Source organism: Schistocerca gregaria, unplaced genomic scaffold, assembly GCF_023897955.1.
Source record: "Schistocerca gregaria isolate iqSchGreg1 unplaced genomic scaffold, iqSchGreg1.2 ptg000355l, whole genome shotgun sequence".
Taxonomy (NCBI): Eukaryota; Metazoa; Arthropoda; class Insecta; order Orthoptera; family Acrididae; genus Schistocerca; species Schistocerca gregaria.
In genome coordinates, this window is record NW_026061814.1 from 961,614 (window position 1) to 975,911 (window position 14,298).

The following is a 14,298-nucleotide window of genomic DNA, read 5'->3' on the forward strand; positions in this document are numbered from 1 at the left end:
GAAAGCAAGAAATGAAGACAGAGGGAAGCGGTCTCACCTGCCTGACACGCGTCGCGCTTCCAGATATTTGCGTAATTCGCACGGTGCATTCTCGGCTGTCCCCTTCCGTCCCGACTTGTCCCGACTTTGCTCGACTGCCGCTCGCTGCCGCTCGGGTCGCGGTCCATATGACAGCACAAGTACGAGAAGCATCTGCGAGATGGGCGCGGGCCGAACCGGCGTGTCCGAGGCGCCGTGTGCGGCCGTTCGGAGCTACCAGAGCCGCTCTGTGCTGCGCCGTGCCGTGGAAAGGTGCGAAAACATGCACACAAGACACAGGCTGTTCGGCAAAGTATCCATCTCTTGTAGCGACGAAAGGTTAATTTTTGTTTACAAATTTGCCGTTGTGCACTGCTACAAAATTGGAATTTAGCGCTCCTACAAAACAGTAGGCTCTGACGCATTTTAAGAGCACATCTGTCGATTCGCAGTGTTTCGTTATTTTCAACGAGTTCCTAGCACTCTTCCTCCGCGCATTCTTGTTCAAACTGAGTTCATTACTGTAATTTTGCATCTTACATTTAATACAGTGGTTTAAAATGCTTGTGGAAGCATCTTTGTCGCACCTGAGAGTTTGTATGAAAAGAGGACTGGCAGGTGTAGTGACATAAAATTTAGAAGAAGAGAGGGAGCCAACAGCACCCGGTGTTCCCAGGCGGTCACCCATCCAAGTACTAACCGGGCCCGATGTTGCTTAACTTCGGTGATCGGACGAGAACCGGTGTATTCAACATGGTATGGCCGTTGGCGTCCTTATACAGTAGCCGCACGGCAGAAGAAGGCTTCGCCTCTCCTCCCAACACACGCAATCGCCGTCTTCGGTGGCACATTTGACGCAAAGCACGTCCTTCCACCTCGAAGGCGACGCGCAGTGCGGCGCGCCGCCACGTGGGTCAGACGCACAACACAGCTGCTCGTTGCACCGCCTGTCATTCGTTTGTTCGACAAAGTATCCATCTCTTGTAGCGACGAAAGGTAAATTTTTGTTTACAAATTTGCCGTTGTGCACTGCTACAAAACAATATGCCCTGACGTATTTCACAACATTTCTGTCACTTCACACTGTTTTGTTATTTCCAGAGACTCTTTGGAAGTCTTCCTTGGCGCACTCTTTTCAAATTGAGTTCCTTAACATCGTATCTTACGATAGTTTAAAATCAGTATGGAAGCATCTTTGTCACATGAGAAAGGTAGCATGAAAAAAGGGCTGGCAGGGGTAGTGACAAGAAAGCAAGAAATGAAGACAGAGGGAAGCGGTCTCACCTGCCTGACACGCGTCGCGCTTCCAGATATTTGCGTAATTCGCACGGTGCATTCTCGGCTGTCCCCTTCCGTCCCGACTTGTCCCGACTTTGCTCGACTGCCGCTCGCTGCCGCTCGGGTCGCGGTCCATATGACAGCACAAGTACGAGAAGCATCTGCGAGATGGGCGCGGGCCGAACCGGCGTGTCCGAGGCGCCGTGTGCGGCCGTTCGGAGCTACCAGAGCCGCTCTGTGCTGCGCCGTGTCGTGGAAAGGTGCGAAAACATGCACACAAGACACAGGCTGTTCGGCAAAGTATCCATCTCTTGTAGCGACGAAAGGTTAATTTTTGTTTACAAATTTGCCGTTGTGCACTGCTACAAAATTGGAATTTAGCGCTCCTACAAAACAGTAGGCTCTGACGCATTTTAAGAGCACATCTGTCGATTCGCAGTGTTTCGTTATTTTCAACGAGTTCCTAGCACTCTTCCTCCGCGCATTCTTGTTCAAACTGAGTTCATTACTGTAATTTTGCATCTTACATTTAATACAGTGGTTTAAAATGCTTGTGGAAGCATCTTTGTCGCACCTGAGAGTTTGTATGAAAAGAGGACTGGCAGGTGTAGTGACATAAAATTTAGAAGAAGAGAGGGAGCCAACAGCACCCGGTGTTCCCAGGCGGTCACCCATCCAAGTACTAACCGGGCCCGATGTTGCTTAACTTCGGTGATCGGACGAGAACCGGTGTATTCAACATGGTATGGCCGTTGGCGTCCTTATACAGTAGCCGCACGGCAGAAGAAGGCTTCGCCTCTCCTCCCAACACACGCAATCGCCGTCTTCGGTGGCACATTTGACGCAAAGCACGTCCTTCCACCTCGAAGGCGACGCGCAGTGCGGCGCGCCGCCACGTGGGTCAGACGCACAACACAGCTGCTCGTTGCACCGCCTGTCATTCGTTTGTTCGACAAAGTATCCATCTCTTGTAGCGACGAAAGGTAAATTTTTGTTTACAAATTTGCCGTTGTGCACTGCTACAAAACAATATGCCCTGACGTATTTCACAACATTTCTGTCACTTCACACTGTTTTGTTATTTCCAGAGACTCTTTGGAAGTCTTCCTTGGCGCACTCTTTTCAAATTGAGTTCCTTAACATCGTATCTTACGATAGTTTAAAATCAGTATGGAAGCATCTTTGTCACATGAGAAAGGTAGCATGAAAAAAGGGCTGGCAGGGGTAGTGACAAGAAAGCAAGAAATGAAGACAGAGGGAAGCGGTCTCACCTGCCTGACACGCGTCGCGCTTCCAGATATTTGCGTAATTCGCACGGTGCATTCTCGGCTGTCCCCTTCCGTCCCGACTTGTCCCGACTTTGCTCGACTGCCGCTCGCTGCCGCTCGGGTCGCGGTCCATATGACAGCACAAGTACGAGAAGCATCTGCGAGATGGGCGCGGGCCGAACCGGCGTGTCCGAGGCGCCGTGTGCGGCCGTTCGGAGCTACCAGAGCCGCTCTGTGCTGCGCCGTGTCGTGGAAAGGTGCGAAAACATGCACACAAGACACAGGCTGTTCGGCAAAGTATCCATCTCTTGTAGCGACGAAAGGTTAATTTTTGTTTACAAATTTGCCGTTGTGCACTGCTACAAAATTGGAATTTAGCGCTCCTACAAAACAGTAGGCTCTGACGCATTTTAAGAGCACATCTGTCGATTCGCAGTGTTTCGTTATTTTCAACGAGTTCCTAGCACTCTTCCTCCGCGCATTCTTGTTCAAACTGAGTTCATTACTGTAATTTTGCATCTTACATTTAATACAGTGGTTTAAAATGCTTGTGGAAGCATCTTTGTCGCACCTGAGAGTTTGTATGAAAAGAGGACTGGCAGGTGTAGTGACATAAAATTTAGAAGAAGAGAGGGAGCCAACAGCACCCGGTGTTCCCAGGCGGTCACCCATCCAAGTACTAACCGGGCCCGATGTTGCTTAACTTCGGTGATCGGACGAGAACCGGTGTATTCAACATGGTATGGCCGTTGGCGTCCTTATACAGTAGCCGCACGGCAGAAGAAGGCTTCGCCTCTCCTCCCAACACACGCAATCGCCGTCTTCGGTGGCACATTTGACGCAAAGCACGTCCTTCCACCTCGAAGGCGACGCGCAGTGCGGCGCGCCGCCACGTGGGTCAGACGCACAACACAGCTGCTCGTTGCACCGCCTGTCATTCGTTTGTTCGACAAAGTATCCATCTCTTGTAGCGACGAAAGGTAAATTTTTGTTTACAAATTTGCCGTTGTGCACTGCTACAAAACAATATGCCCTGACGTATTTCACAACATTTCTGTCACTTCACACTGTTTTGTTATTTCCAGAGACTCTTTGGAAGTCTTCCTTGGCGCACTCTTTTCAAATTGAGTTCCTTAACATCGTATCTTACGATAGTTTAAAATCAGTATGGAAGCATCTTTGTCACATGAGAAAGGTAGCATGAAAAAAGGGCTGGCAGGGGTAGTGACAAGAAAGCAAGAAATGAAGACAGAGGGAAGCGGTCTCACCTGCCTGACACGCGTCGCGCTTCCAGATATTTGCGTAATTCGCACGGTGCATTCTCGGCTGTCCCCTTCCGTCCCGACTTGTCCCGACTTTGCTCGACTGCCGCTCGCTGCCGCTCGGGTCGCGGTCCATATGACAGCACAAGTACGAGAAGCATCTGCGAGATGGGCGCGGGCCGAACCGGCGTGTCCGAGGCGCCGTGTGCGGCCGTTCGGAGCTACCAGAGCCGCTCTGTGCTGCGCCGTGCCGTGGAAAGGTGCGAAAACATGCACACAAGACACAGGCTGTTCGGCAAAGTATCCATCTCTTGTAGCGACGAAAGGTTAATTTTTGTTTACAAATTTGCCGTTGTGCACTGCTACAAAATTGGAATTTAGCGCTCCTACAAAACAGTAGGCTCTGACGCATTTTAAGAGCACATCTGTCGATTCGCAGTGTTTCGTTATTTTCAACGAGTTCCTAGCACTCTTCCTCCGCGCATTCTTGTTCAAACTGAGTTCATTACTGTAATTTTGCATCTTACATTTAATACAGTGGTTTAAAATGCTTGTGGAAGCATCTTTGTCGCACCTGAGAGTTTGTATGAAAAGAGGACTGGCAGGTGTAGTGACATAAAATTTAGAAGAAGAGAGGGAGCCAACAGCACCCGGTGTTCCCAGGCGGTCACCCATCCAAGTACTAACCGGGCCCGATGTTGCTTAACTTCGGTGATCGGACGAGAACCGGTGTATTCAACATGGTATGGCCGTTGGCGTCCTTATACAGTAGCCGCACGGCAGAAGAAGGCTTCGCCTCTCCTCCCAACACACGCAATCGCCGTCTTCGGTGGCACATTTGACGCAAAGCACGTCCTTCCACCTCGAAGGCGACGCGCAGTGCGGCGCGCCGCCACGTGGGTCAGACGCACAACACAGCTGCTCGTTGCACCGCCTGTCATTCGTTTGTTCGACAAAGTATCCATCTCTTGTAGCGACGAAAGGTAAATTTTTGTTTACAAATTTGCCGTTGTGCACTGCTACAAAACAATATGCCCTGACGTATTTCACAACATTTCTGTCACTTCACACTGTTTTGTTATTTCCAGAGACTCTTTGGAAGTCTTCCTTGGCGCACTCTTTTCAAATTGAGTTCCTTAACATCGTATCTTACGATAGTTTAAAATCAGTATGGAAGCATCTTTGTCACATGAGAAAGGTAGCATGAAAAAAGGGCTGGCAGGGGTAGTGACAAGAAAGCAAGAAATGAAGACAGAGGGAAGCGGTCTCACCTGCCTGACACGCGTCGCGCTTCCAGATATTTGCGTAATTCGCACGGTGCATTCTCGGCTGTCCCCTTCCGTCCCGACTTGTCCCGACTTTGCTCGACTGCCGCTCGCTGCCGCTCGGGTCGCGGTCCATATGACAGCACAAGTACGAGAAGCATCTGCGAGATGGGCGCGGGCCGAACCGGCGTGTCCGAGGCGCCGTGTGCGGCCGTTCGGAGCTACCAGAGCCGCTCTGTGCTGCGCCGTGTCGTGGAAAGGTGCGAAAACATGCACACAAGACACAGGCTGTTCGGCAAAGTATCCATCTCTTGTAGCGACGAAAGGTTAATTTTTGTTTACAAATTTGCCGTTGTGCACTGCTACAAAATTGGAATTTAGCGCTCCTACAAAACAGTAGGCTCTGACGCATTTTAAGAGCACATCTGTCGATTCGCAGTGTTTCGTTATTTTCAACGAGTTCCTAGCACTCTTCCTCCGCGCATTCTTGTTCAAACTGAGTTCATTACTGTAATTTTGCATCTTACATTTAATACAGTGGTTTAAAATGCTTGTGGAAGCATCTTTGTCGCACCTGAGAGTTTGTATGAAAAGAGGACTGGCAGGTGTAGTGACATAAAATTTAGAAGAAGAGAGGGAGCCAACAGCACCCGGTGTTCCCAGGCGGTCACCCATCCAAGTACTAACCGGGCCCGATGTTGCTTAACTTCGGTGATCGGACGAGAACCGGTGTATTCAACATGGTATGGCCGTTGGCGTCCTTATACAGTAGCCGCACGGCAGAAGAAGGCTTCGCCTCTCCTCCCAACACACGCAATCGCCGTCTTCGGTGGCACATTTGACGCAAAGCACGTCCTTCCACCTCGAAGGCGACGCGCAGTGCGGCGCGCCGCCACGTGGGTCAGACGCACAACACAGCTGCTCGTTGCACCGCCTGTCATTCGTTTGTTCGACAAAGTATCCATCTCTTGTAGCGACGAAAGGTAAATTTTTGTTTACAAATTTGCCGTTGTGCACTGCTACAAAACAATATGCCCTGACGTATTTCACAACATTTCTGTCACTTCACACTGTTTTGTTATTTCCAGAGACTCTTTGGAAGTCTTCCTTGGCGCACTCTTTTCAAATTGAGTTCCTTAACATCGTATCTTACGATAGTTTAAAATCAGTATGGAAGCATCTTTGTCACATGAGAAAGGTAGCATGAAAAAAGGGCTGGCAGGGGTAGTGACAAGAAAGCAAGAAATGAAGACAGAGGGAAGCGGTCTCACCTGCCTGACACGCGTCGCGCTTCCAGATATTTGCGTAATTCGCACGGTGCATTCTCGGCTGTCCCCTTCCGTCCCGACTTGTCCCGACTTTGCTCGACTGCCGCTCGCTGCCGCTCGGGTCGCGGTCCATATGACAGCACAAGTACGAGAAGCATCTGCGAGATGGGCGCGGGCCGAACCGGCGTGTCCGAGGCGCCGTGTGCGGCCGTTCGGAGCTACCAGAGCCGCTCTGTGCTGCGCCGTGCCGTGGAAAGGTGCGAAAACATGCACACAAGACACAGGCTGTTCGGCAAAGTATCCATCTCTTGTAGCGACGAAAGGTTAATTTTTGTTTACAAATTTGCCGTTGTGCACTGCTACAAAATTGGAATTTAGCGCTCCTACAAAACAGTAGGCTCTGACGCATTTTAAGAGCACATCTGTCGATTCGCAGTGTTTCGTTATTTTCAACGAGTTCCTAGCACTCTTCCTCCGCGCATTCTTGTTCAAACTGAGTTCATTACTGTAATTTTGCATCTTACATTTAATACAGTGGTTTAAAATGCTTGTGGAAGCATCTTTGTCGCACCTGAGAGTTTGTATGAAAAGAGGACTGGCAGGTGTAGTGACATAAAATTTAGAAGAAGAGAGGGAGCCAACAGCACCCGGTGTTCCCAGGCGGTCACCCATCCAAGTACTAACCGGGCCCGATGTTGCTTAACTTCGGTGATCGGACGAGAACCGGTGTATTCAACATGGTATGGCCGTTGGCGTCCTTATACAGTAGCCGCACGGCAGAAGAAGGCTTCGCCTCTCCTCCCAACACACGCAATCGCCGTCTTCGGTGGCACATTTGACGCAAAGCACGTCCTTCCACCTCGAAGGCGACGCGCAGTGCGGCGCGCCGCCACGTGGGTCAGACGCACAACACAGCTGCTCGTTGTACCGCCTGTCATTCGTTTGTTCGACAAAGTATCCATCTCTTGTAGCGACGAAAGGTAAATTTTTGTTTACAAATTTGCCGTTGTGCACTGCTACAAAACAATATGCCCTGACGTATTTCACAACATTTCTGTCACTTCACACTGTTTTGTTATTTCCAGAGACTCTTTGGAAGTCTTCCTTGGCGCACTCTTTTCAAATTGAGTTCCTTAACATCGTATCTTACGATAGTTTAAAATCAGTATGGAAGCATCTTTGTCACATGAGAAAGGTAGCATGAAAAAAGGGCTGGCAGGGGTAGTGACAAGAAAGCAAGAAATGAAGACAGAGGGAAGCGGTCTCACCTGCCTGACACGCGTCGCGCTTCCAGATATTTGCGTAATTCGCACGGTGCATTCTCGGCTGTCCCCTTCCGTCCCGACTTGTCCCGACTTTGCTCGACTGCCGCTCGCTGCCGCTCGGGTCGCGGTCCATATGACAGCACAAGTACGAGAAGCATCTGCGAGATGGGCGCGGGCCGAACCGGCGTGTCCGAGGCGCCGTGTGCGGCCGTTCGGAGCTACCAGAGCCGCTCTGTGCTGCGCCGTGCCGTGGAAAGGTGCGAAAACATGCACACAAGACACAGGCTGTTCGGCAAAGTATCCATCTCTTGTAGCGACGAAAGGTTAATTTTTGTTTACAAATTTGCCGTTGTGCACTGCTACAAAATTGGAATTTAGCGCTCCTACAAAACAGTAGGCTCTGACGCATTTTAAGAGCACATCTGTCGATTCGCAGTGTTTCGTTATTTTCAACGAGTTCCTAGCACTCTTCCTCCGCGCATTCTTGTTCAAACTGAGTTCATTACTGTAATTTTGCATCTTACATTTAATACAGTGGTTTAAAATGCTTGTGGAAGCATCTTTGTCGCACCTGAGAGTTTGTATGAAAAGAGGACTGGCAGGTGTAGTGACATAAAATTTAGAAGAAGAGAGGGAGCCAACAGCACCCGGTGTTCCCAGGCGGTCACCCATCCAAGTACTAACCGGGCCCGATGTTGCTTAACTTCGGTGATCGGACGAGAACCGGTGTATTCAACATGGTATGGCCGTTGGCGTCCTTATACAGTAGCCGCACGGCAGAAGAAGGCTTCGCCTCTCCTCCCAACACACGCAATCGCCGTCTTCGGTGGCACATTTGACGCAAAGCACGTCCTTCCACCTCGAAGGCGACGCGCAGTGCGGCGCGCCGCCACGTGGGTCAGACGCACAACACAGCTGCTCGTTGTACCGCCTGTCATTCGTTTGTTCGACAAAGTATCCATCTCTTGTAGCGACGAAAGGTAAATTTTTGTTTACAAATTTGCCGTTGTGCACTGCTACAAAACAATATGCCCTGACGTATTTCACAACATTTCTGTCACTTCACACTGTTTTGTTATTTCCAGAGACTCTTTGGAAGTCTTCCTTGGCGCACTCTTTTCAAATTGAGTTCCTTAACATCGTATCTTACGATAGTTTAAAATCAGTATGGAAGCATCTTTGTCACATGAGAAAGGTAGCATGAAAAAAGGGCTGGCATGGGTAGTGACAAGAAAGCAAGAAATGAAGACAGAGGGAAGCGGTCTCACCTGCCTGACACGCGTCGCGCTTCCAGATATTTGCGTAATTCGCACGGTGCATTCTCGGCTGTCCCCTTCCGTCCCGACTTGTCCCGACTGCCGCTCGCTGCCGCTCGGGTCGCGGTCCATATGACAGCACAAGTACGAGAAGCATCTGCGAGATGGGCGCGGGCCGAACCGGCGTGTCCGAGGCGCCGTGTGCGGCCGTTCGGAGCTACCAGAGCCGCTCTGTGCTGCGCCGTGCCGTGGAAAGGTGCGAAAACATGCACACAAGACACAGGCTGTTCGGCAAAGTATCCATCTCTTGTAGCGACGAAAGGTTAATTTTTGTTTACAAATTTGCCGTTGTGCACTGCTACAAAATTGGAATTTAGCGCTCCTACAAAACAGTAGGCTCTGACGCATTTTAAGAGCACATCTGTCGATTCGCAGTGTTTCGTTATTTTCAACGAGTTCCTAGCACTCTTCCTCCGCGCATTCTTGTTCAAACTGAGTTCATTACTGTAATTTTGCATCTTACATTTAATACAGTGGTTTAAAATGCTTGTGGAAGCATCTTTGTCGCACCTGAGAGTTTGTATGAAAAGAGGACTGGCAGGTGTAGTGACATAAAATTTAGAAGAAGAGAGGGAGCCAACAGCACCCGGTGTTCCCAGGCGGTCACCCATCCAAGTACTAACCGGGCCCGATGTTGCTTAACTTCGGTGATCGGACGAGAACCGGTGTATTCAACATGGTATGGCCGTTGGCGTCCTTATACAGTAGCCGCACGGCAGAAGAAGGCTTCGCCTCTCCTCCCAACACACGCAATCGCCGTCTTCGGTGGCACATTTGACGCAAAGCACGTCCTTCCACCTCGAAGGCGACGCGCAGTGCGGCGCGCCGCCACGTGGGTCAGACGCACAACACAGCTGCTCGTTGTACCGCCTGTCATTCGTTTGTTCGACAAAGTATCCATCTCTTGTAGCGACGAAAGGTAAATTTTTGTTTACAAATTTGCCGTTGTGCACTGCTACAAAACAATATGCCCTGACGTATTTCACAACATTTCTGTCACTTCACACTGTTTTGTTATTTCCAGAGACTCTTTGGAAGTCTTCCTTGGCGCACTCTTTTCAAATTGAGTTCCTTAACATCGTATCTTACGATAGTTTAAAATCAGTATGGAAGCATCTTTGTCACATGAGAAAGGTAGCATGAAAAAAGGGCTGGCAGGGGTAGTGACAAGAAAGCAAGAAATGAAGACAGAGGGAAGCGGTCTCACCTGCCTGACACGCGTCGCGCTTCCAGATATTTGCGTAATTCGCACGGTGCATTCTCGGCTGTCCCCTTCCGTCCCGACTTGTCCCGACTTTGCTCGACTGCCGCTCGCTGCCGCTCGGGTCGCGGTCCATATGACAGCACAAGTACGAGAAGCATCTGCGAGATGGGCGCGGGCCGAACCGGCGTGTCCGAGGCGCCGTGTGCGGCCGTTCGGAGCTACCAGAGCCGCTCTGTGCTGCGCCGTGCCGTGGAAAGGTGCGAAAACATGCACACAAGACACAGGCTGTTCGGCAAAGTATCCATCTCTTGTAGCGACGAAAGGTTAATTTTTGTTTACAAATTTGCCGTTGTGCACTGCTACAAAATTGGAATTTAGCGCTCCTACAAAACAGTAGGCTCTGACGCATTTTAAGAGCACATCTGTCGATTCGCAGTGTTTCGTTATTTTCAACGAGTTCCTAGCACTCTTCCTCCGCGCATTCTTGTTCAAACTGAGTTCATTACTGTAATTTTGCATCTTACATTTAATACAGTGGTTTAAAATGCTTGTGGAAGCATCTTTGTCGCACCTGAGAGTTTGTATGAAAAGAGGACTGGCAGGTGTAGTGACATAAAATTTAGAAGAAGAGAGGGAGCCAACAGCACCCGGTGTTCCCAGGCGGTCACCCATCCAAGTACTAACCGGGCCCGATGTTGCTTAACTTCGGTGATCGGACGAGAACCGGTGTATTCAACATGGTATGGCCGTTGGCGTCCTTATACAGTAGCCGCACGGCAGAAGAAGGCTTCGCCTCTCCTCCCAACACACGCAATCGCCGTCTTCGGTGGCACATTTGACGCAAAGCACGTCCTTCCACCTCGAAGGCGACGCGCAGTGCGGCGCGCCGCCACGTAGGTCAGACGCACAACACAGCTGCTCGTTGTACCGCCTGTCATTCGTTTGTTCGACAAAGTATCCATCTCTTGTAGCGACGAAAGGTAAATTTTTGTTTACAAATTTGCCGTTGTGCACTGCTACAAAACAATATGCCCTGACGTATTTCACAACATTTCTGTCACTTCACACTGTTTTGTTATTTCCAGAGACTCTTTGGAAGTCTTCCTTGGCGCACTCTTTTCAAATTGAGTTCCTTAACATCGTATCTTACGATAGTTTAAAATCAGTATGGAAGCATCTTTGTCACATGAGAAAGGTAGCATGAAAAAAGGGCTGGCATGGGTAGTGACAAGAAAGCAAGAAATGAAGACAGAGGGAAGCGGTCTCACCTGCCTGACACGCGTCGCGCTTCCAGATATTTGCGTAATTCGCACGGTGCATTCTCGGCTGTCCCCTTCCGTCCCGACTTGTCCCGACTTTGCTCGACTGCCGCTCGCTGCCGCTCGGGTCGCGGTCCATATGACAGCACAAGTACGAGAAGCATCTGCGAGATGGGCGCGGGCCGAACCGGCGTGTCCGAGGCGCCGTGTGCGGCCGTTCGGAGCTACCAGAGCCGCTCTGTGCTGCGCCGTGCCATGGAAAGGTGCGAAAACATGCACACAAGACACAGGCTGTTCGGCAAAGTATCCATCTCTTGTAGCGACGAAAGGTTAATTTTTGTTTACAAATTTGCCGTTGTGCACTGCTACAAAATTGGAATTTAGCGCTCCTACAAAACAGTAGGCTCTGACGCATTTTAAGAGCACATCTGTCGATTCGCAGTGTTTCGTTATTTTCAACGAGTTCCTAGCACTCTTCCTCCGCGCATTCTTGTTCAAACTGAGTTCATTACTGTAATTTTGCATCTTACATTTAATACAGTGGTTTAAAATGCTTGTGGAAGCATCTTTGTCGCACCTGAGAGTTTGTATGAAAAGAGGACTGGCAGGTGTAGTGACATAAAATTTAGAAGAAGAGAGGGAGCCAACAGCACCCGGTGTTCCCAGGCGGTCACCCATCCAAGTACTAACCGGGCCCGATGTTGCTTAACTTCGGTGATCGGACGAGAACCGGTGTATTCAACATGGTATGGCCGTTGGCGTCCTTATACAGTAGCCGCACGGCAGAAGAAGGCTTCGCCTCTCCTCCCAACACACGCAATCGCCGTCTTCGGTGGCACATTTGACGCAAAGCACGTCCTTCCACCTCGAAGGCGACGCGCAGTGCGGCGCGCCGCCACGTGGGTCAGACGCACAACACAGCTGCTCGTTGTACCGCCTGTCATTCGTTTGTTCGACAAAGTATCCATCTCTTGTAGCGACGAAAGGTAAATTTTTGTTTACAAATTTGCCGTTGTGCACTGCTACAAAACAATATGCCCTGACGTATTTCACAACATTTCTGTCACTTCACACTGTTTTGTTATTTCCAGAGACTCTTTGGAAGTCTTCCTTGGCGCACTCTTTTCAAATTGAGTTCCTTAACATCGTATCTTACGATAGTTTAAAATCAGTATGGAAGCATCTTTGTCACATGAGAAAGGTAGCATGAAAAAAGGGCTGGCAGGGGTAGTGACAAGAAAGCAAGAAATGAAGACAGAGGGAAGCGGTCTCACCTGCCTGACACGCGTCGCGCTTCCAGATATTTGCGTAATTCGCACGGTGCATTCTCGGCTGTCCCCTTCCGTCCCGACTTGTCCCGACTTTGCTCGACTGCCGCTCGCTGCCGCTCGGGTCGCGGTCCATATGACAGCACAAGTACGAGAAGCATCTGCGAGATGGGCGCGGGCCGAACCGGCGTGTCCGAGGCGCCGTGTGCGGCCGTTCGGAGCTACCAGAGCCGCTCTGTGCTGCGCCGTGCCGTGGAAAGGTGCGAAAACATGCACACAAGACACAGGCTGTTCGGCAAAGTATCCATCTCTTGTAGCGACGAAAGGTTAATTTTTGTTTACAAATTTGCCGTTGTGCACTGCTACAAAATTGGAATTTAGCGCTCCTACAAAACAGTAGGCTCTGACGCATTTTAAGAGCACATCTGTCGATTCGCAGTGTTTCGTTATTTTCAACGAGTTCCTAGCACTCTTCCTCCGCGCATTCTTGTTCAAACTGAGTTCATTACTGTAATTTTGCATCTTACATTTAATACAGTGGTTTAAAATGCTTGTGGAAGCATCTTTGTCGCACCTGAGAGTTTGTATGAAAAGAGGACTGGCAGGTGTAGTGACATAAAATTTAGAAGAAGAGAGGGAGCCAACAGCACCCGGTGTTCCCAGGCGGTCACCCATCCAAGTACTAACCGGGCCCGATGTTGCTTAACTTCGGTGATCGGACGAGAACCGGTGTATTCAACATGGTATGGCCGTTGGCGTCCTTATACAGTAGCCGCACGGCAGAAGAAGGCTTCGCCTCTCCTCCCAACACACGCAATCGCCGTCTTCGGTGGCACATTTGACGCAAAGCACGTCCTTCCACCTCGAAGGCGACGCGCAGTGCGGCGCGCCGCCACGTGGGTCAGACGCACAACACAGCTGCTCGTTGTACCGCCTGTCATTCGTTTGTTCGACAAAGTATCCATCTCTTGTAGCGACGAAAGGTAAATTTTTGTTTACAAATTTGCCGTTGTGCACTGCTACAAAACAATATGCCCTGACGTATTTCACAACATTTCTGTCACTTCACACTGTTTTGTTATTTCCAGAGACTCTTTGGAAGTCTTCCTTGGCGCACTCTTTTCAAATTGAGTTCCTTAACATCGTATCTTACGATAGTTTAAAATCAGTATGGAAGCATCTTTGTCACATGAGAAAGGTAGCATGAAAAAAGGGCTGGCATGGGTAGTGACAAGAAAGCAAGAAATGAAGACAGAGGGAAGCGGTCTCACCTGCCTGACACGCGTCGCGCTTCCAGATATTTGCGTAATTCGCACGGTGCATTCTCGGCTGTCCCCTTCCGTCCCGACTTGTCCCGACTTTGCTCGACTGCCGCTCGCTGCCGCTCGGGTCGCGGTCCATATGACAGCACAAGTACGAGAAGCATCTGCGAGATGGGCGCGGGCCGAACCGGCGTGTCCGAGGCGCCGTGTGCGGCCGTTCGGAGCTACCAGAGCCGCTCTGTGCTGCGCCGTGCCGTGGAAAGGTGCGAAAACATGCACACAAGACACAGGCTGTTCGGCAAAGTATCCATCTCTTGTAGCGACGAAAGGTTAATTTTTGTTTACAAATTTGCCGTTGTGCACTG

At 50.2% G+C, this 14,298-nt stretch overlaps 11 non-coding genes across 11 annotated transcripts; all 11 read right to left on the reverse strand.

The window, feature by feature from the left end:
• Positions 1-669: 669 nt before the first annotated feature.
• On the reverse strand, positions 670-788 carry LOC126308190 (5S ribosomal RNA). Its single transcript, XR_007554107.1, has one exon. It is a non-coding gene; the product is annotated as a 5S ribosomal RNA (ribosomal RNA).
• Positions 789-1,934: 1,146 nt separating this feature from the next.
• Positions 1,935-2,053, reverse strand: LOC126308191 (5S ribosomal RNA). Its single transcript, XR_007554108.1, has one exon. It is a non-coding gene; the product is annotated as a 5S ribosomal RNA (ribosomal RNA).
• Positions 2,054-3,199: 1,146 nt separating this feature from the next.
• On the reverse strand, positions 3,200-3,318 carry LOC126308192 (5S ribosomal RNA). The gene has a single exon (XR_007554109.1). It is a non-coding gene; the product is annotated as a 5S ribosomal RNA (ribosomal RNA).
• Positions 3,319-4,464: 1,146 nt separating this feature from the next.
• On the reverse strand, positions 4,465-4,583 carry LOC126308194 (5S ribosomal RNA). Its single transcript, XR_007554110.1, has one exon. It is a non-coding gene; the product is annotated as a 5S ribosomal RNA (ribosomal RNA).
• A 1,146-nt stretch (positions 4,584-5,729) lies between these two features.
• LOC126308195 (5S ribosomal RNA) lies at positions 5,730-5,848 on the reverse strand. Its single transcript, XR_007554111.1, has one exon. It is a non-coding gene; the product is annotated as a 5S ribosomal RNA (ribosomal RNA).
• A 1,146-nt stretch (positions 5,849-6,994) lies between these two features.
• On the reverse strand, positions 6,995-7,113 carry LOC126308196 (5S ribosomal RNA). The gene has a single exon (XR_007554112.1). It is a non-coding gene; the product is annotated as a 5S ribosomal RNA (ribosomal RNA).
• Positions 7,114-8,259: 1,146 nt separating this feature from the next.
• Positions 8,260-8,378, reverse strand: LOC126308197 (5S ribosomal RNA). The gene has a single exon (XR_007554113.1). It is a non-coding gene; the product is annotated as a 5S ribosomal RNA (ribosomal RNA).
• A 1,136-nt stretch (positions 8,379-9,514) lies between these two features.
• LOC126308198 (5S ribosomal RNA) lies at positions 9,515-9,633 on the reverse strand. Its single transcript, XR_007554114.1, has one exon. It is a non-coding gene; the product is annotated as a 5S ribosomal RNA (ribosomal RNA).
• A 1,146-nt stretch (positions 9,634-10,779) lies between these two features.
• On the reverse strand, positions 10,780-10,898 carry LOC126308199 (5S ribosomal RNA). Its single transcript, XR_007554115.1, has one exon. It is a non-coding gene; the product is annotated as a 5S ribosomal RNA (ribosomal RNA).
• Positions 10,899-12,044: 1,146 nt separating this feature from the next.
• LOC126308200 (5S ribosomal RNA) lies at positions 12,045-12,163 on the reverse strand. Its single transcript, XR_007554116.1, has one exon. It is a non-coding gene; the product is annotated as a 5S ribosomal RNA (ribosomal RNA).
• Positions 12,164-13,309: 1,146 nt separating this feature from the next.
• On the reverse strand, positions 13,310-13,428 carry LOC126308202 (5S ribosomal RNA). Its single transcript, XR_007554118.1, has one exon. It is a non-coding gene; the product is annotated as a 5S ribosomal RNA (ribosomal RNA).
• Between the last annotated feature and the right edge of the window lie 870 nt (positions 13,429-14,298).